This window comes from Heterodontus francisci, chromosome 25, assembly GCF_036365525.1.
Source record: "Heterodontus francisci isolate sHetFra1 chromosome 25, sHetFra1.hap1, whole genome shotgun sequence".
NCBI classification, from domain to species: Eukaryota; Metazoa; Chordata; class Chondrichthyes; order Heterodontiformes; family Heterodontidae; genus Heterodontus; species Heterodontus francisci.
In genome coordinates, this window is record NC_090395.1 from 36861125 (window position 1) to 36885732 (window position 24608).

The following is a 24608-nucleotide window of genomic DNA, read 5'->3' on the forward strand; positions in this document are numbered from 1 at the left end:
GTCATATTCTATTTTTTGATTTTTATCAAATTTTTGGTGGCCCTTTGCTGGTTTGTGAAACACTCCTAATCCTCAGACTTGCTACTCTTTTTGGCAACATTGTAAGTACATGTCTCTACAACTTCTCGCTTTTTAACTACAAGCTTAGCAGAGTGTCCTCTGCTGGCCCAGGTGGCATTACATTCTCATCCTGGTAACTTCTTGCCAAATTAGGAATTGAAGTGAACATGGCTTCTGCTTTGAATCTGTTTTTACTGACATCAGTACTGTAGCTAGAGTTGTCATATTAGGGCACCAGTCACATCATATTCTATTTCAGTGTTGTGGCCAGTTTATTCTTTTGCCCTCATTGAACAACCTGCACAGTGCTTAGTGTCATAATAAGAAAAGGAAAGGTAAAACCAAACTTGATCTTTTAAAAATGTGCTAATTCCTGCATTAATATAAAAAAAGCAATTTTTTGGTAGTGAGTTAAAGGCAATGCTTCAATCTCAAGGTTCTCCTCATTATTGCAATGACATTATTGGGATCACTCCAATGAACTGGTGCCTTATAATTCACTGCCTGCAAGCAAGTCAAGTGATCATAACTTTGGCCCAGTTTTTGTTGAAAAATTAGCGGCTTCTCAATAGTGCAGGCTATTATTAATATGCAAATTGGCCAGCAACCTTGTGACACGGAAGAGATACCCTGTGAATTGCAAATTGCCACAAGATGCTGCATGATTTGAGCTGCTCCGCTGTTAACTTCGGAGAAAACGTCATCTCACCCGTAACTTCTGAGAGTTTACACAATAATTGCCTATTAAACATGCCAATGGAAAGATAAGTCTGGTAATTATCAGCATAAGTATCCTTTCAATGACATGATAATTATTAAAGACTGCCAATCAATCTCTGGAGTGATTACTTACGAGGCATATTAGTCCTTCTGCACATGCACTCTGTATGGGGAGCCTAAAGACTGTTTTGGGACTGCACGTGCACATTTCGTTGGTCACGCATGTGCCTAGAGTTCATACTGTCGACTGGAAAGGAAACTGTGTTATTGCTTGCTTCAGCAATAAGTACCAAATAATCTTGAGATGAATGGTAGTTAAAGAGTGGGCTCTTATTGTGAAATGTTATGACATGACCGCTCAAGACAAAGCCCCCAGTCAAAATATATAATTCTGATTGCGGTGGGAGCAAGGCACTGTCAATTCAGTCCCATCACTCCACAAATCGCATAACATATCACTTTAAACTTTCCAAATTAAAGAAAGCCACAGCCAAGTTGAACAATCTGTTAATCCCTGAATGAGACGAACCAAACCAGGTGTCTTTAGATCAACAAATTAACTGTTTATTAGAAAAAACGAAATTCTTAAACACTACTAAGATAAAAACATTTAAAATAGAAAAAATTAGTGTCCTTGCAGATTTACACTTCCTGATGAACAATCCTCTGATTAAAGTCCACTCACAATCTTCCAGGGTCCGGTGAGGAAAGGAAAACAGTCTGACATCCAAAGCTTCAAACTTCTCTTTCTTCCAGCGATGACCACAGCAGATCAACAACTCACAAGCACTTTCAATAGAATCAACCTGGCTTTAGAATTTTGAGGGATAATTAAAAAATGTCACAGTTTAAATTCTCTTCAGTTTAAATTAACAGAGATCTCTGTTCAGTTCATGTTGGCCCAGCTGTCTGTGTGTTAGAACAGTCTGTCAAAAATAAAAAGCCAGTTTAAAAGTTAATCACAACATTGTATATCGATCCTCAATCGCTGAGTGACTGTATCCAAGGCAACTAGGATGCACCTTTTTGAAGCTGGTTGGTTCCCTCTCTGTATGGTGTTATCCAACGGCAACCAAAATGCACCTTCTCGGTAACTCCTGAGGCTTGCTTGTTCTTAAAGCAGTACTGATCCTTTGCTGTCTTAAAGACACCGCATATTTCCCGAAAAAAAAAAACTACAAGTCATAACACCTCCACCCCTGGCGGAATGAATCGCTATTCCTGAAATGCATTTCATTACAATGTAAAAAATACAAATTTAAAAAAACGCGAACACATTTTTTCCCCCCGCATTTCAGGTATACAATTTTCGAAAATGATAGGACTACAGCAACAAGTTCCACCATTTTCAGCTTTAAATTTTCAAAAGGTTGCCCCAATTAACCCATTTCAAATTTCCAAGCATAGTCTTCCAATTGTTTCATGTTTTCCTTCCAAGTGTCCCTATTTGTCCATCACCTCAGCAGGTGAGCTGCACAGCTAGGAGTACTGACCATTACTGGGTTCACTATTCTCTGAGAAGTTTCTCAAGTACCCCTTAACCTGTGTGGCATCACTTGACACTGGAAAACCCTGTCCGGTGTAACAGAAACTGATTTTTCCTTATCTTGGGGTGTCAAAGGAATTTGACAATATCCCTCCAACAGATCTGTCTCTTTAAGACACATGGTGTTGCCCAGTCTGTCCATATAACGCTGTAGATGGAAATTTGGGTAGGAATCTGCCTTCTTTACCACAGTTATTTTTCTGGAGTCTATGCAAGTTTGAGCCAACCCACCAGGTTTAGACATCAAGACCACTTGTGAATTCCAGCTGTCCTGACTAGGTTCATCTAAGCTGCCCTTCAGCATGCATTGTGCACTGCTTGCACTTGGGCCTGTCTGTCTGGACTTAAGCGGCAAGGATGTTGTTTTAAAGGAATGGTTCCCCCTATACCCACATCATGCGTGGCTAAGGTTGTACATGCCTGCTTATCCCTACAAGCTGTTTGAAATGTTGTGAAAAGCCTGGTTAGGTCTTCATGCTGTTTTGCCTAAGTGCAAAAGCATATTGTCTAGTTTTGCTAGCCATTTTGTATTCGCTAATCTGATAGTTGGAGGTTCAATCTGAGAATTTCCTAGGTCTGCTTCTGCCTCATCCTCACTATCCTTTCCCTTCTCAACAGTCCCAATTACCTGACATACCTGTATTGGCTTATCCTCCTCCCTGCGGTAATATTGCTTGAGCATATTAATGTGACACAACCTGTTCTTCTTCTGGCGATCAAGGGTGTCAATCAAATAATCTACCTTACCCACTTTTTTGGTCACTCTGTATGAGACACTGAACTGTGCTTTTAATGGTTCTCCCTGTAATGGTAACAAAACTAATACTTCATCCCCTGGTTTTATGGTAGGTTGTGGTTTTCCCACCATTTGACAGGTATGACATGTCCTACAAAATTGTCTCACATCCTTTCTCACACCTGGCCAGTAACAATGTTGGCTTATGTGTGATTTGGTCTTCCGAATTGCCCTATGTCCTACAAAAGGATTATAGAGTCATAGAGTTATATAGCACAGAAACAGGCCCTTGGTCCATCGTGTCCATGCCGGCCATCAAGCACCTATCTATTCTAATCCCATTTTCCAGCACGTGGCCGGTAGCCTTGTATGCTATGGCGTTTCAAGTGCTCATCTAAATACTTCTTAAATGTTGTGAGGGTTCCTGCCTCTACCACCCCTTCAGGCAGTGTGTTCCAGATTCCAACCACCCTCTGGGTGAAAAAATCTTTCCTCAAATCCCCTCTAAACCTCCTGCCCCTTACCTTAAATTCTATGCCCCCTGGTTATTGACACCTCCCCTAAGGCAAAAAAGTTTCTTCCTATCTACCCCACCTTTGCCCCTCATAATTTTGTATACCTCAATCAGGTACCCCCTCAGCCTTCACTGATCTAAGGAAAACAACCCTAGGCTATCCAGTCTCTCTTCATAGCTGAAATGCTCCGGCCAGGCAACATCCTGGTGAATCTCCTCTGCATGCTCTCCAGTGCAATCACATCCCTCCTGTAGTGTGACAACCAGAAATGTACACAGTAGCTGCGGCCTAACTAGCATTTTATACAGCTCCATCATAACCTCCCTGCTCTTATATTCTATGCCTTTGCTAATAAAGGCGAGTATCCTATATGCCTTCCTAACCACCTTATCTGCCTGTGCTGCTGCCTTCAGTGATCTATGGACAAGTACACCAAGATCCCTCTGACCCTCTGTACTTCCTAGGGTCCTACCATCTATTGTATAGTCCCTTGCTTTGTTAGTCCTCCCAAAATGCATCACCTCATACTTCTCAGGATTAAATTCCATTTGCCACTGCTCTGCCCATCTTACTAGACAATTGATACTGTCCTGTAATCTAAGGCTTTCCTCCTCACTATTTACGATGCTACCAATTTTCATGTCATCTGCAAACTTACTGATCATACCTCCTATATTCATGTCTAAATCATTAATGTACACTACAAACAGCAAGGGTCCCAGCACCAATCCCTGCATAACACCACTGTCACAGGCTTCCAATCACAAAAACAACCTTCAACCATCACCCTCTGCCTTCTGCCAAAAAGCCAATTTTGGATCCAATTTGCCAAATTGCCCTGGATCCCATGGGCTCTTACCTTCTTAGCCAATCTCCAATGCGGGACCTTATCAAAATCCTTACTGAAGTCCATGGAGACTACATTAACTCATTTACCCTCATCTACACACCTAGCCATCTCCTCGAAAAATTAAATCAAATTTGTTAGACATGATTTCTCCCTGATAAAGCCATGCTGACTATCCTTGATTACTCCCTGCCTCTCCAAGTGGAGATTAATCCTGTCCCTCAGAATTTTTTCCAATAGTTTCCCTACCACCGATGTTAGACTCACTGGCCTGTAATTACCTGGTTTATCCCTACTACCCTTCTTGAATAATGGTACCGCATTCGCTGTCCTCCAGTTCTCTGGTACCTCTCCTGTGGCCAGAGAGGATTTGAAAATTTGTGTCAGAGCCCCTGCAATCTCCTCCCTTGCCTCACATAGCAACCTGGGATACATCTCATTTGGGCCTGGGGATTTATCCAATTTTAAGCCAGCTAAAACTGCTAATATCTCCTCCCTTTCAATGCTAATTTGTTCAAGTATATCACAATCCCTTTCCCTGATCTCTACACCTACATCGTCCTTCTCCATAGTGAACACGGATGAAAAGTAATCATTTAAAACCTCACCTACGTCTTCCGGCTCCACACACAGATTGCCACTTTGGTCCCTAATGGGCTCTGCTCTTTCCCTGGTATCCTCTTGCCCTTAATATACTTACAAAATGCCTTAGGATTTTCCTTTATCTTGCCCACCAGTGTTATTTCATGCCCCCTCTTTGCTCTCCTAATTACTTTTTTAAGTACCCTCCCCCCCCACATTTTCCTCCACTGTTTTCAGCCCTCTAAATCTGCCATAAGCCTCCTTTGTTTTCTTTATCCAATCCTCTATATTCCTTGACATCCAGGGTTCCCTGGACTTGTTGATCCTACCCTTCAACTTTATGGGAACATGTTGGCCCTGAACTCTCACTATTTCCTTTTTGAATGACTCCCACTGGTCTGATGTAGACTTTCCTACAAGTAGCTGCTCCCAGTCCGCTTTGGCCAGATCCTGTTTTATCAAATTGAAATCGGCCTTCCCCCAATTCAGTACCTTTATTTCCGGTCCATCTTTGTCCTTTTCTATAACTACCTTAAATCTTAGAGTTCTGGTCACTATCCCTGAAATGCTCCCCGGCTGACACTTCTACCACTTGTCCGGCTTCATTCCCTAAGATTAGGTCCAGTATAGCCCATCTCTTGTAGGACTTTCTACGTGCTGGCTCAAAAAGCTCTCCCGGATGCATTTTAACAATTCCGTCCCCTTTAAACCTTTTGCACTAAGACTATCCCAGTTACTATTCTTCTTCTTTGGCCTCCTTGTCTTGAGAGACAATGGGTAAGCGCCCAGAGGTGGTCAGTGGTTTGTGAAGCAGCGCCTGGAGTGGCTATAAAGGCCAATTCTAGAGTGACAGACTCTTCCACAGGCACTGCAGATAAAATTGGTTGTAGGGGCTGTTACACAGTTGGCTCTCTCCTTGCATTTCTGTCTTTTTTCCTGCCAACTGCTAAGTCTCTTTGACTTGCCATTCTTTAGCCCTGCCTTTATGGCTGTCCGCCAGCTCTGGCGATCACTGGCAACTGACTCCCACGACTTGTGGTCAATGTCACAGGACTTCATGTCACGTTTGCAGATGTCTTTAAAGTGGAGACATGGACGGCCGGTGGGTCTGATAGCAGTGACAAGCTCGCTGTACATTGCATCCTTGGGGATCCTGTCAACTTCCATGCGGCTCACATGGCCAAGCCATCTCAAGTGCCGCTGACTCAGTGGAGTGAATATGCTGGTGATGTTGGCCGCCTCAAGGACTTCTGCGTTGGAGATACGGTCCTGCCACCTGATGCCAAGGATTCTCTGGAGGCAGCAAAGATGGAATGAGTTGAGATGTCGCTCTTTGCTGACATACGTTGTCCAGGCCTCGCTGCCGTAGAGCAGTTAATATTGGGGAAGTTGAAATCCACTACTATTATTACTCTATTATTTTTACACCTCTTGAGATTTGCCTACATATCTGCTCCTCCATCTCTCCCTGACTGTTTGGAGACCTGTAGTACACTCCCAGCTAACTGATTGCCCCCTTTTTCTTTATAAGTTCTACCCATATGGCCTCATTTGAGGAATCTTCTAAGATATCATCCCTCCTTACTGCAGTAATTGACTCCTTGATCAATAGTGCCACCTCCTCTTTTACATGCCCCCCTGTCCCGCCTGAAGATTCTATACCCTGGAATATTGAACTGCCAGTCCTGCCCTTCCCTCAACCATGTCCCTGTGATAGCGATAATATCATATTCCCATGTGTTAATCAATGCCCTCAATTCATCTGCCTTACTTGTGAGACTCCTTGCGTTAAAATAGAAGCAATCCAGCCTTGTATTATTCGCTTGTGCGTTAACAGGTCAATATTTGCTCTGCCTTCCAGACTTACCTAGTTTCTCTTCTATATTTGGCTGTGCATCACCCCCTACTGTACCTCCACTCTGTATCCCATCCCCCTGCAAAATTTGTTTAAACACCCCCATCCCCCCAACATCACTAGCAAACCTCCCTGCAAGGATGTTGGTCCCGTTCCTGTTCAGATGCAAACCTGTCTGACTTGTACAGGTCCCACCTTCACCAGAAACAGACCCAGTGATCCAGGAAACTAAAGCCCTTCCTCCTGCGCCATCTCTTCAGCCACACATTCGTCTGCTCTATCCTCCTATTCCTATACTCACTAGCATGTGGCACTGAGAGTAATCCAGAGATTGCAACATTTGAGATCCTGCTTTTTAATCTGCTACCTAGTTCCCTAAATTCTTGTTGCAGGACCTCAGCCCTTTTTGTCAAGTGCTATCTTAATAATCCTTGGCAATATTTAGGTGGTACAACAATCTGTTCAACAACTGTCCAATCTTCGTCTGCAGGTCTATGAGGCATCTCCATTTCCTCTTCAAAAGCCTGTTTGCCATATAATAGCCTTCCAGAACTCCTTTCACCTCAGCTTCTGATCCAGCTGTCTGTGCTATTCGGTATATCTCTGGATTAGTTTGCTGTGCTGCAATGATAGATGATCTGTTAAACATCTCGTTTGGATTATCTAAATCCCCAAATAAGGTTTCAGATACTTGGCTATCTATTTGTAGTGCTCCTTTTACCTCCGACAATGGATCATTTTTAGCCATTGTTCGGGTAACTACACACACGGGAAATATTCCTGGAACTTGTTCCTGTAATTGCTCTGTTTCCTTAATTTCACTTGGTACCTCTGTAATTATAGGAGAAACTGATACTTTTGATCCAACCAAATCATTGCCTCAGAGAAGATCAATTTCCTTTACTGGCAAACTGTGGACAACTTCTACAGTTACTATCCCAGATATTAAGTCACTCTCTAGGCATACTTTATACTGTTATGACTATGTGAGAAAGGTGTCTAGCGGTCCCTCTCAGCCTTCACCTGGTCTTACTGTAACAGGGTTTAATTTTAAACAGTGTTTAAAGCTCCCTCTTGGTGAATCCTTGTTCACCGCTTTCCAATTATAAGGCAAAGAAATCAGCACAAACAGGCTTTCTTGGGTTTAAAGAAGAAAAGTTGAAATTTATCAAACTTAAACTTAAACTCTAATTTGGGTAATGCCTACAGATACATGGCGCGCCCACGCTAGTATGCAATTGATATTCACACATGCAAATAGAGACAGAAAATAGCAGAAGAAAAATGAAGTGGAAAAGTTTGAGGCAATATGTGAAGAGTTTTTGTTACGGTTCTTCAAGCTCACTGTAGAGTCCTTGATTGTAGGTAGATCTTGCTTTTCGTTGGGGCCCAGATTTCTTCTTAAACCTTGTTCACTGTAGGATACGCGTTAGGGGTTCATGTGTCTTCAGTGGATTCAGAAGCTTGTGAGAAAGAGATGGGAGCAAGCAGACAGGAGAGGCTGTGGCAAGCCAGCCAGGAGAGATCTTCTCAGTCCAGGAGCATTCTGCTATTTTTCCAAATTGTTTGTACAAATTCAAAAAACTCAGGTTGCCCAGCAGGTTTGTCATGTGACTAGCTGGGTTGACCATGTCCGTTTGTGTATTCGGCCATCTTAGCAGTCAACCTGGAAAGCGAGCTCCCCCACCTTCAACGTCTGGTGATTAAAAGTCCATTATGGGTTGAATGTGTCAGGGAATAGCTGCTTTGTCCTTCCAAACACTGTCTGTTAATATGCAAATGTCTTTTCCAGCCATGGCTGATCTGTTTAACAAGTCCTTTCTTCACTCCAGTAACAGTTTAAAATCAATGTTCATGACAAAATTAATGTGCCTCATTCTTGGCAGGTGAGGGCCTAGCATGACACCTCCATACCCAGTGGAATGAAATGCGATTTGAGAAAAGGTGCATTTCATTAAAAACATCAAGAGAAAATAAAATTCAGAAAAAAAAATGCATTTCTCTTATTCATTCACAAATCCTAAAACTTATTAAAATCGCCCCTTTTTTGGCATCCCAATAAACATCTAGTTCTTTTTTGGGGATGTTTCTCTTCCCTTTGCCCATTTCCATGGCTGTCTAGGGTCTTTGTTCCAGCTGAGGTAATTTTTTTTAGGAGAATCAGTAGTGGGCGGGTCTATCCTGAACTCTCCTTCAGTGCTTTGCTGGGTCATGCGAAGGCTTTTGACTTTAGCGGGATGGGTGGTTTTCTCTTATTGACTGTGGGGAAGAATTCTTTGGTAATCTCCCCTTTGTCCTCTGGGACACTCCTGCCTGCAGGTATTTGTGCAGACTCTACTGCACTTTCCTGTGCTACTTCGACTATGGGAGGTATCTCCCTCACAGTTTCTCTGACCCTAGAGGTCTTTCTTTGTCTCTGCAGGTTCCTGTAAATGCTGTTAACAACTCTGCTGAGGTGCTTTTAGAGTCTGCATTTACATAGGAGGATGTGGCAACTAACTTTTCACAGTTTTCGGGGTTGGCTGGCCGGACAGTAGGGGTGTTCATCCAGAATTCTTCCCAGATTTGCTTTGACCTACCCTCTTGGTCACTTTTTCCCCTTCTCTTTCCAAACTTTTGCCAGCCGTGTGCCTGCCTGTCCCCTTCTGTTCTCGGCGGGGGTTCCTCACAGTTCACCAGCCCTCTGCTGGAGGATCCTCCTAACACTGGTACAGGACTTAAGGGTGCAGCTTTCACTGTAGATTGGGGTTTCCCCTCATCCTGGCACGTTGAGGCAACTGCTGCAGTACTCCGCCACATCTTTGTGGAGTTTTGGCCAGTCAAACTGTTGTGTTATGCAGGCTTTGGTTTTTCGTATCCTGGCATGTACAGCCATTGTAGTCTCATGGGCCTTTCTTAATATTTCTCTCCGGTACCTCTGCGGCACTACTAACTGGTGAACCACTGTCCACTCCTTGCCCTCACGTCTGTGAGGAGAACTCCAGTTCCTCATCATTCTTTAAATTGTAGCAATCAGGGACTCCCTCTGCTTCACTTTCAGACTGGGCAGCCTGTGCTAACTCTCGCAATACTGGGTCGGCTCGCTGAGCCTCAGCTAGAGAAAATCCATTTAATTCATTCCCTGGGTCTTCTAACTTTCCAAAGAAAATCTCAGACAGGCATACCTCATGGTCATCTGCCTGCAGTACCAATGCAGTCTCCTCTGGGGGACCTGGTTTGATCATGGCCTGATTCACTACACATTCAGGGACACTGCAGGGGATTGTCTCCTGCCACTGCCCTGTCTCTCTGACCTCCTGTGGTCTTTCTTTCACTACTGGGGGAGCTACCACATTCACCCCCGCCAGCTCATTATCTAGGAGCAGGTCAACCCTGTCCACAGGCAAACTAGGGACAGTCCCTGTGGTCACCGGTCCTGAAACTAGGTCGTACTCCAGGTGTATCCGGTGTACAGGTATGGGCATACACTGCCCTCCAATACCATTCACCATCATTTTAGTGTTTACTGCACTCTCTGGGGGAAAGATCAGGCTTTTTCACAGTAAACGGTATCTAGTGGCTCCTGTGTCCCTGAGAATTACTATGGGCTTGCTTGCCCCACTCGAGGGGTTACTTTCCCTTCAGATACAAAACCCTGATAACCTTCAGGAATCCTATTAACTTTTCCTCCACTGGCAGTAGTATGCTTCCTGGGTTGCACACACTGCAGTTAAAGCCACAGCTTGCTCTGCTGGGCTTTCCATCAGGGTCCCATCTTCACTGAGCGGGTGTGCCCTGATTAACACTACATGTTGTCCCTTTAGTTTCCAGCAGTTAGCTTTTAAATGCCCTGTCTTATTTCAATGGAAGCACATAGGTCTCCAGGTCTCACTCTTGCTCACAGCACCTTCCTTTTTGGCTGGAGGAGGGCTCCCTGTGTCTCCTGCTTTCCTTTCTCTCCCAGGACTGCCTGGGCGGAAATCACCTTCCCACCCTTTGTCCTTTTCAGATTTGTGGGGTGATTAGGAAAGATTTTCCCCTGGGAAACCAACTTATAAATTAAAGCAAACTCATCGGCCAGAACGGCCACTTGCCGGGCTCCCTGAACCCACTGTTCCTCTACTTGGGTCTTTATTGAGAGTGGAAGAGAGTTTTTAAATTCCTCTAACAGAATTACTTCTCTAAGATTCTCATAGCTGAGCTGTACTTTAAGAGCCCTCAGCCACTGGTCAAAAGACAGCTGCTTACTTTTTTCAAACTTCAGATAAGTGTGATTAGTTTGCTTCTTGAGGGTTGTAAACTTTTGGTGATAGGCTTTGGATACTAATTCATATGCTCCAAGGATAGCATTTGTGGTCAGTTCATAATTTGATGAACTTTCATCTGGCAACAAGGAATAAACCTCATGGGCTTTTCCAGTTAGCTTGCTTTGTATTAAAAGAGACCAGGTCTCAGCTGGCCATTTTAGCTGCCTTACCAGTTTCTCAAAAGACACAAAAAAAGCTTCCACATCTTCCTCATTGAATTTTGGAATTAATTGAGTGAGTTTTAGCAATTTTGTACCCAGCCCTGAATTCTGCTCCTCCATATTGGCCATGCTTTCACTGAGGTTACTCTGTTGCCCCCTAGTTAACTCAAGCCACTTCAACTATCTTTCTTCACATTCTTTCTGGAATATTCTTTCTTTCTTTCTGTCCTCTCTCTCTCGTTCCATCTCCTGTCTCTCTCTCTCTCTCTCTCTCTCTCCTGCCTTTCATTTTCTTCACGTTCCTTCTGGAAGGCTCTCTCTTTCTCCTTCTCTCTTCCCTCAAATTCAAGTTTCTTTTGTTCCAATTGTATCTTTGCTAGCAGTACCCTGTCTGGGTCTGCTTCTAACCCTGTTTCTCCTTCCTCAGATTCAAGGGAAAAATGGTTGGCCACTAGCTTTAGGAGTTCAGACTTCCTAGCCTTGCCACAGTGATCACACACTGCTCAGTCATTTTCCTCAATTCCTCCATAGACAGTGCTTTTATCTTATCCCAAGTTACTTCACCCTGGCTTTTTTTTTATTCATTCATGGAATGTGGGCATCACTGGCTATGCCAGCATTTATTGCCCATCCCTTAATTGTCCTTGAGAAGGTGGTGGTGAGCTGCCTTCTTGAACTGCTGCAGTCCATTTGGGGTAGGTAGACCCACAGTGCTGTTAGGAAGGGAGTTCCAGGATTTTGACCCAGCGACAGTGAAGGAACGGCGATATAGTTCCAAGTCAGGATGGTGTGTGACTTGGAGGGGAACTTGCAGGTGGTGGTGTTCCCATGTATTTGCTGCCCTTGTCCTTCTAGTTGGTAGAGGTCGCGGGTTTGGAAGGCTTGGAGAGCTACTAGCTTCAGTTGCAAACATGTTAGTATTCAATCACACACAACCACAAGAAAACCTGTATTAATCTGGCTCTTTTTTTTATTGGGAACAATTTAGCTTCCCACTTCCAATTTCTCTTGTTTGTCTGTGGGTAAAATTCCAGATGCTAGCACCCAAATTTCTGTTACAACCAGGTGAGAAAGGTGTCTAGCGGTCCCTTTTAGCCTTCACCTGGTCTTATTGTAATAGGGTTTTGTTTTTTAAACACAGTGGTGTTTTTAGCTCTCCCTTGGTTAATCCTTTCCAATTATAAGGCAAAAAAACCAGCACACCATGTTTTCTCAGGTTTAAAGAAGAAAAGTGAAATTCCTGCAACAGCCAGTTAGTCATGTGACTAAACTGGTCTGACCACATCTGATGTGTATTGGGGAGCAGTGACTGGTTCCTTTGTTCCAACATTGCCTGCTAGCATGCAAAAAAGGTCTTTCTGGTGAGGGGCCTGGCAATTCCTTGTGATAGGCCCTCTTTTCTTCCCAGCAACAATTTTAAGTTTTAATGTTCATGTGGTGAAATATATGTGCCTCATTCTTGGCAGGTAGGCGCCTGCATGACATGAGGCTTTTCCTGAAGGAGAAAAAAATTGCAGGTCTGCTGTGTCTATAGCGTCAGACTTCAGCCATGCCCTGAGCTCGGTGCCTGCAGCACTGGCTTCCAAGCTGCAATCAGAGAGACTCCACCCGTGAAGCAATTATGGTGGAAAATACACAATGCACAATGGCAATGCCGCTCTGCATCCGTGGTGTGAACTGATTCTGCTCGCTTTTCCCGAGACTGATTCCACTTGATTCCTGCTTTTTCTTGCCAGCCACCATCGAAATAACAGCCCTCTGTGTACTCATACACTCCTGAGCACCGAATTCAGAGGATGTTTGTCGAACCTGACAGTGTCATGCTGTTGCTACCTCCAACAATTTGTCACATTGTCCTGTCTTTGATGGATTCTGGTGGGAGAGATCACTGATCCTGAAGTCTCTCTTAAGATCACTGTCCCTGTTGAACACTGTTGGTGAGCCTCTCTGCAGCACTGCTACTTTGATGCGTTCTGCTGCCTCCTCGCTGTGGTTTTCAAATACACATTGCCGGTACTGCTGCCACCATATTGTGTTATTGCTTTCTTCAGCAATAAGGTACCAAACAATCTTGAGCTAAATGGTAGTTAATGAGTGTGTTCTTTATTGTGAAGTAACTAGTTTACAAGACAGCTCTATTATACATGTATGACTGGTGACTAACATGACTCCAACTGAACTATCACATGTTGATGGATATCACTTACTGTGATGATATGTGAAGTACTTAAACTGTTAAAGTGATATCACAAAAGGGCCTGCCAAAGCACGTTGCCTTGCTGAGACTAGAGGTGATTTCTGCCTGCCTGGGTGGCTGCATGTGCTGTTAGTGGAAATGTTTGCTGCATTCCTCACAGTGGAAGGGCTTCTTGCCCATGTGGATCCAGCCATGGCTCAAGGTTGCCCGAGCTGGTGAAGGCCTTGATGCAGGTGGCCCACCTGAAGGGCCGCTGACCCGTGTGGACCCCACAGTGCCTGCTCAGACTCCCATAGGTGGCAAAGTCTTGTCTGTAGGCCTCACAGATGAAGAGCCAAGCCCTGGGTGCATGTCCTGGTGGACCTCCAAGTGGTTGGAGTGTAGGATGTGTTTGCTACAAGCCTCACAGCAGAAGGGCGTCTCCCCTGTGTGAACACGCTGGAGCTTACACAGGGCATCCAAATCAATAAAACCCTTCCCGCAGGCCAGGTAATGGAAGGAGGGGCTTCTTATCTGTTGGAATGCACTGGTGGCTAGTAAGGTTGTAGTGGCGGGCGATGGAAGACCTTCCCACTTTTGCCAGACCGAAAGGGCCACTCGGCGTTGTGGCTGCTTCTGTGCCGCAACAGCTTGTTGGATTTTAATTAACATTGCTGCCTTAAAGTAATGGTTTTGTCCTTGTTCCTTTTATTCTGAATTAGAGATTATCACTTCCAGAAGGAAAACAAGATATAAAACTCAAAAGGGCGGCACAGTGGCGCAGTGGTTAGCACCGCAGCCTCACAGCTCCAGCGACCCAGGTTCAATTCTGGGTACTGCCTGTGTGGAGTTTGCAAGTTCTCCCTGTGTCTGCGTGGGTTTCCTCCGGGTGCTCCGGTTTCCTCCCACAGCCAAAAGACTTGCAGGTTGATAGGTAAATTGGCCATTATAAATTGCCACTAGTGTAGGTGGGAGGGGAATATAGGGACAGGTGAGGATGTGGTAGGAATATGGGATTAGTGTAGGATTAGTATAAATGGGTGGTTAATGGTCGGCACAGACTCGGTGGGCTGAAGGGCCTGTTTCAGTGCTGTATATCTAAATCTAACTGACCCACTAATTAGAGTATAAAGTCTTTTATTTTACCAGCCAAGAATAACTAGAATTACAATTGCAGAACACTAGCTAAGGCCTTCACACAGCTAACTACAGCTCCACAGCTAACTACATCTCCACTTTGTGCATTATACCATATCATCGTTCTCACATGTTTTTCACCTTTCTTAGCCAAATTGTACAATCACAGCAGCACTAATGATTTCTGAAACTTGCTTGCCTGTCTGACAATGACTGGATCAAATGAACACATTTCAGAGATTATTGAATTGTTCTACAGCAGGCAGGATTAAATTACACCTTCCAGACAAACTGGTGGATATGTTTTGTCCTCCAAGGGGACCAATCAAAAATCTGGTCCAATCCAGTCGTGATGCAAATAAACACAGCTGCCAATCTTGCTTGCCCAAAGATAAACAATAATAAGTGTGGAATCTCATTCCTTCAGGTTGTGGATTATTTTGGAGATTTTTAAAATGTCAAATTTAAATGTTGACTTTTTTTCTTACTTTTCCTTTTTGTCTTTTTTCTCTCTCTCTCTTTTAATCCAATCTTTCGTTCCCTCTGTTTATTTCTTTTTCTGTATCCGATTTGACATTGACTCCATCCACTCTAATTCACCCTCATGCTCTGATGCACTCTTTTTCCCCTTTGTTCATCAAGATCCCAGATACCCTGTTACTCTCGCTGTGCTGTTATCAGCACACACTTCAAGCAACTTTGTGGGCCAAAATTTGTCAACCTTAATATGCACGAACAAGTCTAAATAACGGGACGTGCTTCAAGATGGCCCACTCCAGCAAAATCTGGCCCTACATTTTCGAATTGAATATGTATCCAACAGAGGGAGCTATTTCTCAAGATAACATTGTCATTGATCCAGGCAGATCTTGGCTAGGATGCTGAGGTTTAACAATTACAGACATGAACGCCTGATAAAAGAGTCATCTGAGCAGAAGTAAAGACACTATCACCAAACATCTGGGCATTGGATTTTATTTTAAAGAACAGGGTGATTTCTGGAACATGTGAACAATTGGGGGCAAAATTGTTTTTCTTTCGCAGATTATGGCGGCTGAAATTATAGATGTGTAGTATTCCCACTTCATGTTTATATCTTTCCTTTCCTGTGGCCTTTCCTGCCAGTCCTCTATAAATGGCACATGTTCATGACACTTGTTTCTATGTGTTTTCCTGTACAATACAGATACACATACAAGTGAGAACCTACCAAGGAATGTGTGGAAACCTTTAAATTGTTAAATTGTGAGTCTATTTTAATCCAATGTGTATGTATGGATAAATATGAAAAGGAAACCAGGAAAAGTAATAGTGGTCAGTAATCCAAACAAGTGGAGTCAGGATTGATTGGTATGTATGTGAATGCACAAAGCATTCTAAACACTGGGAAATTGGAACTATTAATAGCAATGAAAGAGTATAATTTAGTTGCCATAATGGAGATGTGGCTTAGGTTTGGGCAGAGCAGGATACTTGAAATTTCTGGTTGTAACATTTTCTGGGGAAATAGAGAAGGAAAAGTAAGGGTGAGTAGGAGCAGTAAATAAGAATTTCATTACAATGTTAGAATGTTAGGATGCCTTAGAGGATTGTGTTGGACAAAGGGAAGGGAAATGGTACAATTATCAGTGCATTACAGGCCATCAAACAGTGGATATGAGGCAGAGCAACACTGGCCCAGAATTTGATGAAAATATAATGACGTCTGAACAACGCACACCCCTATTAATGTCCAAATTGGCCAGCAACTTGTGGCGAGAAAGAGATGTCATATGAATCACCATACGTTGCCGGCCAATTTGAGTGAAAATGGTATCTCGCCCTTAACCTACCCGTGATTTTCATGAAGTTGCTGTATTTGCACATTAGTTGCCCATTAAACTAGCCAACCTAGGTACTCTTTTAATGATATGACAATTGTTAATGACTGCCAATCAACCTGTCGCACAGAAAGTGAACAATTAAAAATATGGAGTCTCATTCCTTCAAATTGTGAATTGCTTTAGGAAATTTAAAAATGTCAAATATAAATTTTTTTTTGCTTAAATTTTCTTTTTGTCTCTTATTTCTCTCTCTTAATCCAGTATTTCATTCCCTTTATTTATTTCAGTATCTGATCTGACATTGACTTCCCCCACTCTAATTTACACTTTCTCTGTTTCTTTCTCAATCCTTTAATCTCAAGATGAAAGCAAACAATTACAGGGACTTATTGATAGATTAAGTGAGTGGGCAAAACTCTGGCAGATGGATTTCAGTGCAGGTAAATGCGAGGTTATCCATTTGGGACAAAAAATGTATAGATCTGAATATTATTTAAATGGTGAAATGCTTGGAACAATGGAGGTCCAAAGAGATTTAGGCATCCACGTACACAGATCACTAAAATGTAGCAGTCAGGTACAAAGAAAATTCAAAAAGACTAATAGCATGTTAATTTTTTTAATTAAAGGACTAGAATATAAAAGGGAGGAAGCTTTACAAAGCCCTGGTCAGACCACACCTGGAGTACCATGTACAGTACTGGGCACTGCACATTAGAAAATTATATATTAATATCTACAAAGAATGCAATGCAGATTCACCAGATTGTAACCAGGGCTCTAAGGGTTAGAATATAACGTCAGTTTACATAAACTAGGCTTGTGTTCCCTGGAACTTTGAAGGAGAAGATTGATTTGATTGAGGATTTTAGGATTGTGAAAGGAATTACTAAGGTAGATAGAGAGAAACCTTTTCTGCTGTTGGAGGAGTCTAGGACGAGGAGACATAACCTTAAAATCAAAGCCAGTCCATTCAGGAGAGATGTTAGGAAACATTTCTTCACACAATCGGCTGGATTTTGTGGCACCGGCAGGTCTCCTGGCACCAGACCGAAAAGGCAGGGCGACCCCACCTCGGTCTTTCCGAGCCCTCCCCGACACAATCTTGAGTTGTTCCAGCACTTAAGTGGCTGCACCAGGATTCCCATCCCTTTACAGTTACCAGCAACCAGAAGCTCAGGGTCACGCTTACAGACTGAACTGTTCAGCAAAGCGATCACCCAATTTGAACTTGGCCTCCCCAGTGTAGAGAAGACTGCATCATGACCAGTGAATACAGTATACTAAATCAAAACCATGTACAAGCAAATTGCTGTTTCACATGGAAGGAGTGTTTAGGGCCCTGGACGGTGGGAATGGAGGCAGTGCAAGGGTAGGTGTTTCATCTCCTACATTTGTATGGGATAGTGCCATGGAAAGGGGACCAGGCATTGGGGGTGATTGAAGATTGGACATGGTTCTTTCGGAATATTGAATGGGGAGGGGAGGTGAAGTTGTGTTCGGTGTATGCGTGTAGTCCACCACTTGGCCTAAGCACTGCTTTTCTTGTATTTTTGGCTGGCTAAAATTCTAAATTCTAAAATGCAAAAGCTTTGCTTGCACCATATGAACAAATTAATCATTAAGGAAGAACATGAACTATGTATCTGTATTGTCTGGAGACAAGCAGGATTTGTAAATGTAAATACCTATACAAAGGGTTACATTGAGAGAGGAAACTAAAGTGCAGTTGCAAACTATTTCCTTCCTGTGTAGTATTACTTAATAACAGGCTGTCATGCAAGGCCCCACCTGCCAAGAATGAGATACATTAATTTTGTCATGAACATTGATTTTAAACAGTTGCTGGAGCAAGGACATTACTTGTTAAACAGATCAGGCGTGGCTGGAAAAGATATTCACATATTAACAGACAGTGCTTGGAAGGTCAAAGGACCATTCCCTGACACATTCTACCCACAATGGACCTTGATCACCAGGTATTGTGTGTAAGAGGACCATTCCAGAGACTGCTAAGTCTCCAGGATTGGTTAGACCAGCTGGTCACATGACTAACTGGCTGTTCCAGAGTTTTTTGAACTAGCCACCGAGAGTTTGAACTCAGAAAAGGCTGTTTGCTTTTGAACTAAGAAGATCTCTCGTGTCTGCCTGCTCCCATCTCTTTCTCACAAGCCTCTGAATCCACTGAAGACACATGAACCCCAAGAGAGAAAAGTCTCCTACATGTGAACAAGGTTTAAGAAGAATACTGGGTCCCTACAAAAAGCAAGATCTACCTACAATCAAGGACTCTACAGTGAGCTCGAAGAACCGTAACAACAACTCTTCAGATATTGCCTCAAATTTTTCCACTTTATTTTTCTTCTGCTCTTTTCTGTCTCTATTTGCATGTGTATATCACGTATACATACTAGCGTGGGCACGTTGTGTATCTGTAGGCGTTACCCGAATTAGAGTTTAAGTTTAATAAATTTACATTTTTCTTGTTTAAACCTAAGAAAACCTGTTTGTGCTGCTTTCTTTGCCTTATAATTGAAAAGCGGTGAATGAGGATTCACCACGGGGGAGCTAAAAACAGTGAATTTTACGAGTGCACCACAGTTTGTGACGGCGCACTCTAAAAATGGCATACATCCCACGCGGATGCACTGTCCCTGAGCCCCTGCGATATTACGTGTGGGGGCTCATTTAAATAGAGGGGGACGGCGTGGCCGCCCCCGATGAGGTAAGGGGCAGTGCCATTTTTAAAGGGCTATAAGCCCTTTAAAAATTTCTCTGCAGCACCTATGGAAGAGCCTGTCACTCCAGAATTGGCCTTTATATCCACACCAGGTGCTGCTTCACAAACCACTGACCACCTCCAGGCGCATATCCATTGTCTCTCGAGATAAGGAGGCCCAAAAGATAAGCCCTTCAGTAGCCTTTTAAAATTTAAAGGTCCCAATCTCCAGGATGTAACAATATATTGTCATGTCAAATAGAAATCACTTCTCCCACCGCCCCCAACGGGTAAATTAAACATTAATCGCACTCTTCCCCCATAATAAACCTCTAATAGTATTCCGAACTTTCCCCCCCAAAATGTGTTCCCTTTGACCCTCAACCTCTTCCCATCATCCCAATAGCCAGTAAAGATTGTTTTCCCTGCTCTTCCACCCCTCCTGCCCTGAAAATTCTATTGCTCCCCCCTCCCCTCCAGGTTCTCGCCCATGCGGAGTTCCGAAGGCACGCGGAGCACATACAGCGGCCGTAGTATCAATGTGGGACAGCTGCCACCTGCAGGTAAGTTTATTTGCATCCCATTTGGTACGGTTTGCATATGTATATGAAGGGCCCACCATCTGGCGGCGGGGGGGCGGGGGGCCACACCGAGGTCTCCCCACCACCGGTAATATGCAGCGGGCCTTTCTCGATGTCACGGGTCGAGGTGGGCCTCTCCCCACAGGATTTTACTGGCTCCCACGGCACGACCTGTGGTGTTGAGGGGCCGGTAAAATTCAGCCCAGTGTGTTTAAAAATAAAACCCTGTTACGATAAGACCAGGTGAAGGCTGAGAAGGAACCCTAGTCCCTTTTCACACCTGGTCGTAACAATGCTAATTATAGATATTGGACAAAAAGAACAACAACAAAAATGTTAAAATCATAGCCAAGATAAGGTCAGTAATATAATAACATTCAAGTACAACTGAATACCAATCAGAGTTTATGACAATGATTGGAACTTATCTACCATCACAACTGACCAGAAAGGTTAATAAGTTGCTTCATTAATTATTAATTCGCCATGAAACTTTGAGTCTTCTGCATCAGAAGTTCTTACCATTTATATTTTTGGTGGTCTTATTTTCCAACTCACAGAGTAGTACTATTTATGCATTAACATTAATATTTTGTGCTAATTTCCTGCACAACACTAAGAATGGAGCAGTTAAACATCAAATCTGTTAATATACTAGTACACATAAATCCTGGCAAACTTGCCGATATTTTGTTAGGATTTGAATCAGGTTATGCTCGGTGAAGGATTTCTACCAACCTCAAATCTTTTTTTATCATACTTCCATTTCATTATTCATTCAGCAAATTAATCTAAACAGGAACAGAAAATAAAGAAAAAATAAATTTGAGAAAGTAATTATTCAAAGTGCCATTGTTCCTTTGTGAAATGTTTGTGGATTAACTATAATTATGGAATCCAGCTCTAAAAACTGAACAATCTTCATGAAAAGGCAGCGAATTATGAGAAAAACACACATGAAATGCTGGACAAGCACAGCAGACTGTCAGCATCTGAATAAAGAAATCTTCTTCCAAATCAATATTGGGAAGCCCAAGTCATTTTTCATGCTTCCTTTCTACCTGCATACCCACCACTTAGCTATACTCCTTTAGCTAGTCACACAAGCTGTGTCTTGAATATATTCTATATCTGCTCATTCAGTGTCAATTGTGGCTCAGTGGTAGCACTCTTGTCTCTGAATTGGAAGGTTGTGGTTTCCACTTCAGAGCTTTATGCATAATCAAATCAGCTAGTGCTTCTATAAAGTACTGAGGATGTGCTGCACTCTCAGAGATGCCATCTTTCAGATGAAATGTTAAACTCTCTCAAGTGGCTGTAAAAGAACCCCCTACCCTAGTCAAAGAAGGGGGAGGTATCCCAATATTTAACCCTCAGCCAACGCCTAAAAACAGATGGTCTGGTTATTTATTTCAATGCTGTTTGTATGTGTTGCACCTCATTTCCCCGAATGGGGATTCGAAGGTGCAGCATTGCCGGCCACCGGAATGAAGATCGGAAACTGCTCTCAGAATTGCTGCGGACAGCATGCTAATGAAAGGTAAATATCCATTTGCATATTTTAATGACGGGTCCCTCACCGAGTGGCGGGGGGTGGGGGGCTGTCACGTGGCCTTGCTGCCGCTGCCGATATCAGTACGGGCCCTACCATCGCCGGAGTTGCTGACAGGCCTCATCCGTTGCGATCTTCATCCCCCCACCGCTGCTGGTCCCGGCATCAGAGCACCTTTATAAACCAGCCCGTTAACTCTATTTCTCTCCACAGATGTTGTCAGACCTGCTGAGTATTTCCAGCACTTTCGGTTTTTATTTCAGATTTCTGGCATCCGCAGTATTTTGCTTTTATTTTAGTACATTGGGTACATGGATGTCAGATGAAATGCCGAGAAATACAAGGTGATACATTTTGGGAGGATGAATAAGGAGATGATATTCAGATTAAGTGGTAAAACTTCAAAAGAATTAGATGAGCAGAGACTCTTGGGGTTTCAGATGCATAAAGCTTTATAAGTGGAAGGACATGTTGATAAAGTTGTAAAACAAAAGCAAATGGAATCTTAGGTTTTATAAATAGTGGTAAATATTACAAAAGAAAAGAGGTAATGATAAATATACATAAATCATTGATTGGGCTGTTGATAGAATATGGTGAATATTTGAATCCAATTTTGGGAGGATTATTTCAGTAAGAGGTACTCCCTGGAGAGAGTGCAGATTTTATTTAAATAAGATGATTTCAGAAATAAGAGGCTTTAGTTGTTGGGAGACTAGAGATACTGCACCTCTTGTCAGTGGAGCAAAATAAATTAAGAGATGTTCAAAATTGATGAAGGTTTTGATAAAGTAGATGAGGAAAAAAAATCATGCCTCCTCTGGTTCTTTTGCCAATCCCCTTAAATCTGTGTCTTCTGGTTAATGACCCTTCTGCCACTGGAAATAGTGTCTCCTTACTTACTTTATCAAAACCCCCCAGCTTCTCCAGTCTCTCCATCTCCACATAACTGAAGTCCCTCATCCCTGATTCCATTCTAGTAAATCTCTTCTCTACCTTAAGGCGTTGACATTCTTGCTGAATGGTGGTGTCCAGAAGTGAACACAGTATTTCATCTGAGGCCTAACTAATGTATTTAAATGTTTAGCATAATTTCCTTGCTTTTGTACTTCATGCCTCAAATGAAGCCAAGGATCCCATATGTTAACAGCCTGCCATCTGAAAAGATTAGTGTATATACACCCACCGATCTCTGCTCCTACGCGCCCTTTAAAATTGTACCATTTAGTTAATATTGCCTCTCCTCATTCTTCCCACCAAAAAGTAGCACTTCACACTTCTCTGTATTGTTTCATTTGCCATGTGCCTACCCAGTTCACCAGTCTTGTCTTCCTGATGTGTTACTATCCTCTTCATTGTTTACTACATTTGAGTTACATATCATCTTTTGAAAATCCATATACACATCAATAGCAGTACCCTCATCAACCTTCTGTTACTTTATCAAAGAATTCAATAAAGCTAGTCAAACATAATTGATGTTGCCAGACCCTACTATTTCCAGAATTTTTTGTTTTTATTTCAGATTTCCAGCATCCGGAGTGTTTTGCTTTCATAATTTAACAAAACTATGCTTACTTTAATTGATTAGTTCATACTTAGTTTGGACTTGAATTGTCTGTAAAAGCTTCCCCACCACTGACATTAAACTGACTGGACTGCAGTTGTCATGCTTATTCCTCTGCCCTTTTTTAAAAAAGGGGTGTAACATTTGGAATTCTCCAGCCGCCTGGTACCCCCATATCGAAGGAGGATTGGAAGTTTGTGGCCAGAACCTTCATGCTTTCAACCCTTACTTCCCTCAGTAACCAAGAGGGCATCTCTTCTGGACTGGGTGACTTTTCTACTTTTGAGGACTGCCAAAACTTTAAGTACCTCCTCTGTAAATATTAGGGAAAAAAAGAACTAAAAAGAATTAAAAACACATGTTGGGAAATATGCAACAGCGAGAATGGGAGAAATGAAAAGATTTGGGGCAAATGAGGAATGAAGTGGACTAAGTGGTGAAATTTTTCTAAGACCCTGCACAAGCGTGATAGGCCAAATGGCCTCTCTCTGTACTGTAAGATCTATGGTCCTGATGAACGAAAGTGGGCAATCATCCCGCTTTCAAAAACAAAAGCAGTCAGACTACTGTGCAGCACAAATAAAGCAGGTAAACGGATGGCAAGTTCCCAACTTGGAAGCCAGCAATTTGAAGCACTGCGCATAATGTCGCAGCGCCGTCTGCCTGTTACGTCACATCAGGACCCCGCCCCCAGCCGACTGGTGACGTCACGACGCGTGATGGTCGCGCGAGGTTGTCACGCTGCATGACGTCAGTGGCACTGTCACTGCTTAGGCCGCTGCGCACGTAAACATTATGGGAGAGAAGTTGGAGTCGCTTTAAAAGTGAGTGAGCAACGGCGGATGCGGAAGTTTGGGAGCGACAAGATTTTTACGAGTGGAATGATGCGAGTAAGTCCCGTGAATTAGGGTTTGATTTTTCTTTCTTAATGAAAAGATTCTTTTCAGACAGGAAGGATGATTGAAAACCTCACAAGACAGCCAGGCTGACGCTGTGGAACCGCCGGAGCTGGCGCCGGAAATCCCGCCTCAGGCTGGCTCTGATTGGTTGGCTCGGGAGGATGCGTACCTCTAATTGGCAGTTTGCCCTGTCAGTTAGGAGGGTGGTATCTGCTCCCCGCAGCAGGTTATGCTGGTTGGCGGGGGGCGGAAGGAATGCTTTATGGGCGAGGTTTGAAAAGAAACATAAGGTCAGGCTTCTTCCATCAGGCATCACCTCCCGGCTGTACTTGCGGCATCCCCGCCTCTGCTCCAGCTGTTGTGCGGTTTCTCCTCACTGGAAACTCAAACTCTCTGAAAGTTTGCGGCTGTCAAGAGCTCAGTTACCTGAGCAGGTGTGAAGCGGCCCGCTGACGGGGGTAGCTGTCTAGAGCATAATGTACCGCCTCATCTCCCTCCCCCCGCCCCGCACTCATCCTCCCCTTCCCTCCCCCCGCCCCGCACTCATCCTCCCCCCGCCCCGCACTCATCCTCCCCCCGCCCCGCACTCATCCTCCCCCCGCCCCGCACTCATCCCCCCCCCGCCCCGCACTCATCCTCCCCTTCCCCCCCCCGCCCCGCACTCATCCCCCCCCCGCCCCGCACTCATCCTCCCCCCGCCCCGCACTCATCCTCCCCTTCCCCCCCCCGCCCCGCACTCATCCTCCCCTTCCCCCCCCGCCCCGCACTCATCCTCCCCTTCCCCCCCCCGCCCCGCACTCATCCTCCCCTTCCCCCCCCCCGCACTCATCCTCCCCTTCCCCCCCC

The 24608-nt window shown here is 43.8% G+C and overlaps 1 protein-coding gene and 1 long non-coding RNA gene across 2 annotated transcripts in view; one reads left to right on the forward strand and one right to left on the reverse strand.

Moving 5' to 3' along the window:
- Positions 1 to 1415: 1415 nt before the first annotated feature.
- LOC137383827 (uncharacterized) overlaps positions 1416 to 24608 on the reverse strand; it is a 38682-nt gene continuing 15489 nt past the window's right edge. Inside the window, exons 2-3 of the long non-coding RNA XR_010977470.1 lie at positions 20483 to 20535; positions 1416 to 1706 (exon numbers count right to left, since the gene is read on the reverse strand). This is a non-coding gene — a long non-coding RNA (uncharacterized lncRNA). The remainder of the gene's footprint in view (positions 1707 to 20482; positions 20536 to 24608) is intronic.
- Positions 23619 to 24608, forward strand: part of LOC137383826 (peroxisome proliferator-activated receptor delta-like) — a 79408-nt gene continuing 78418 nt past the window's right edge. The window contains exon 1 of the mRNA XM_068057096.1: positions 23619 to 23753. The gene's annotated coding sequence lies outside the window, so the exon portion shown is untranslated. The remainder of the gene's footprint in view (positions 23754 to 24608) is intronic.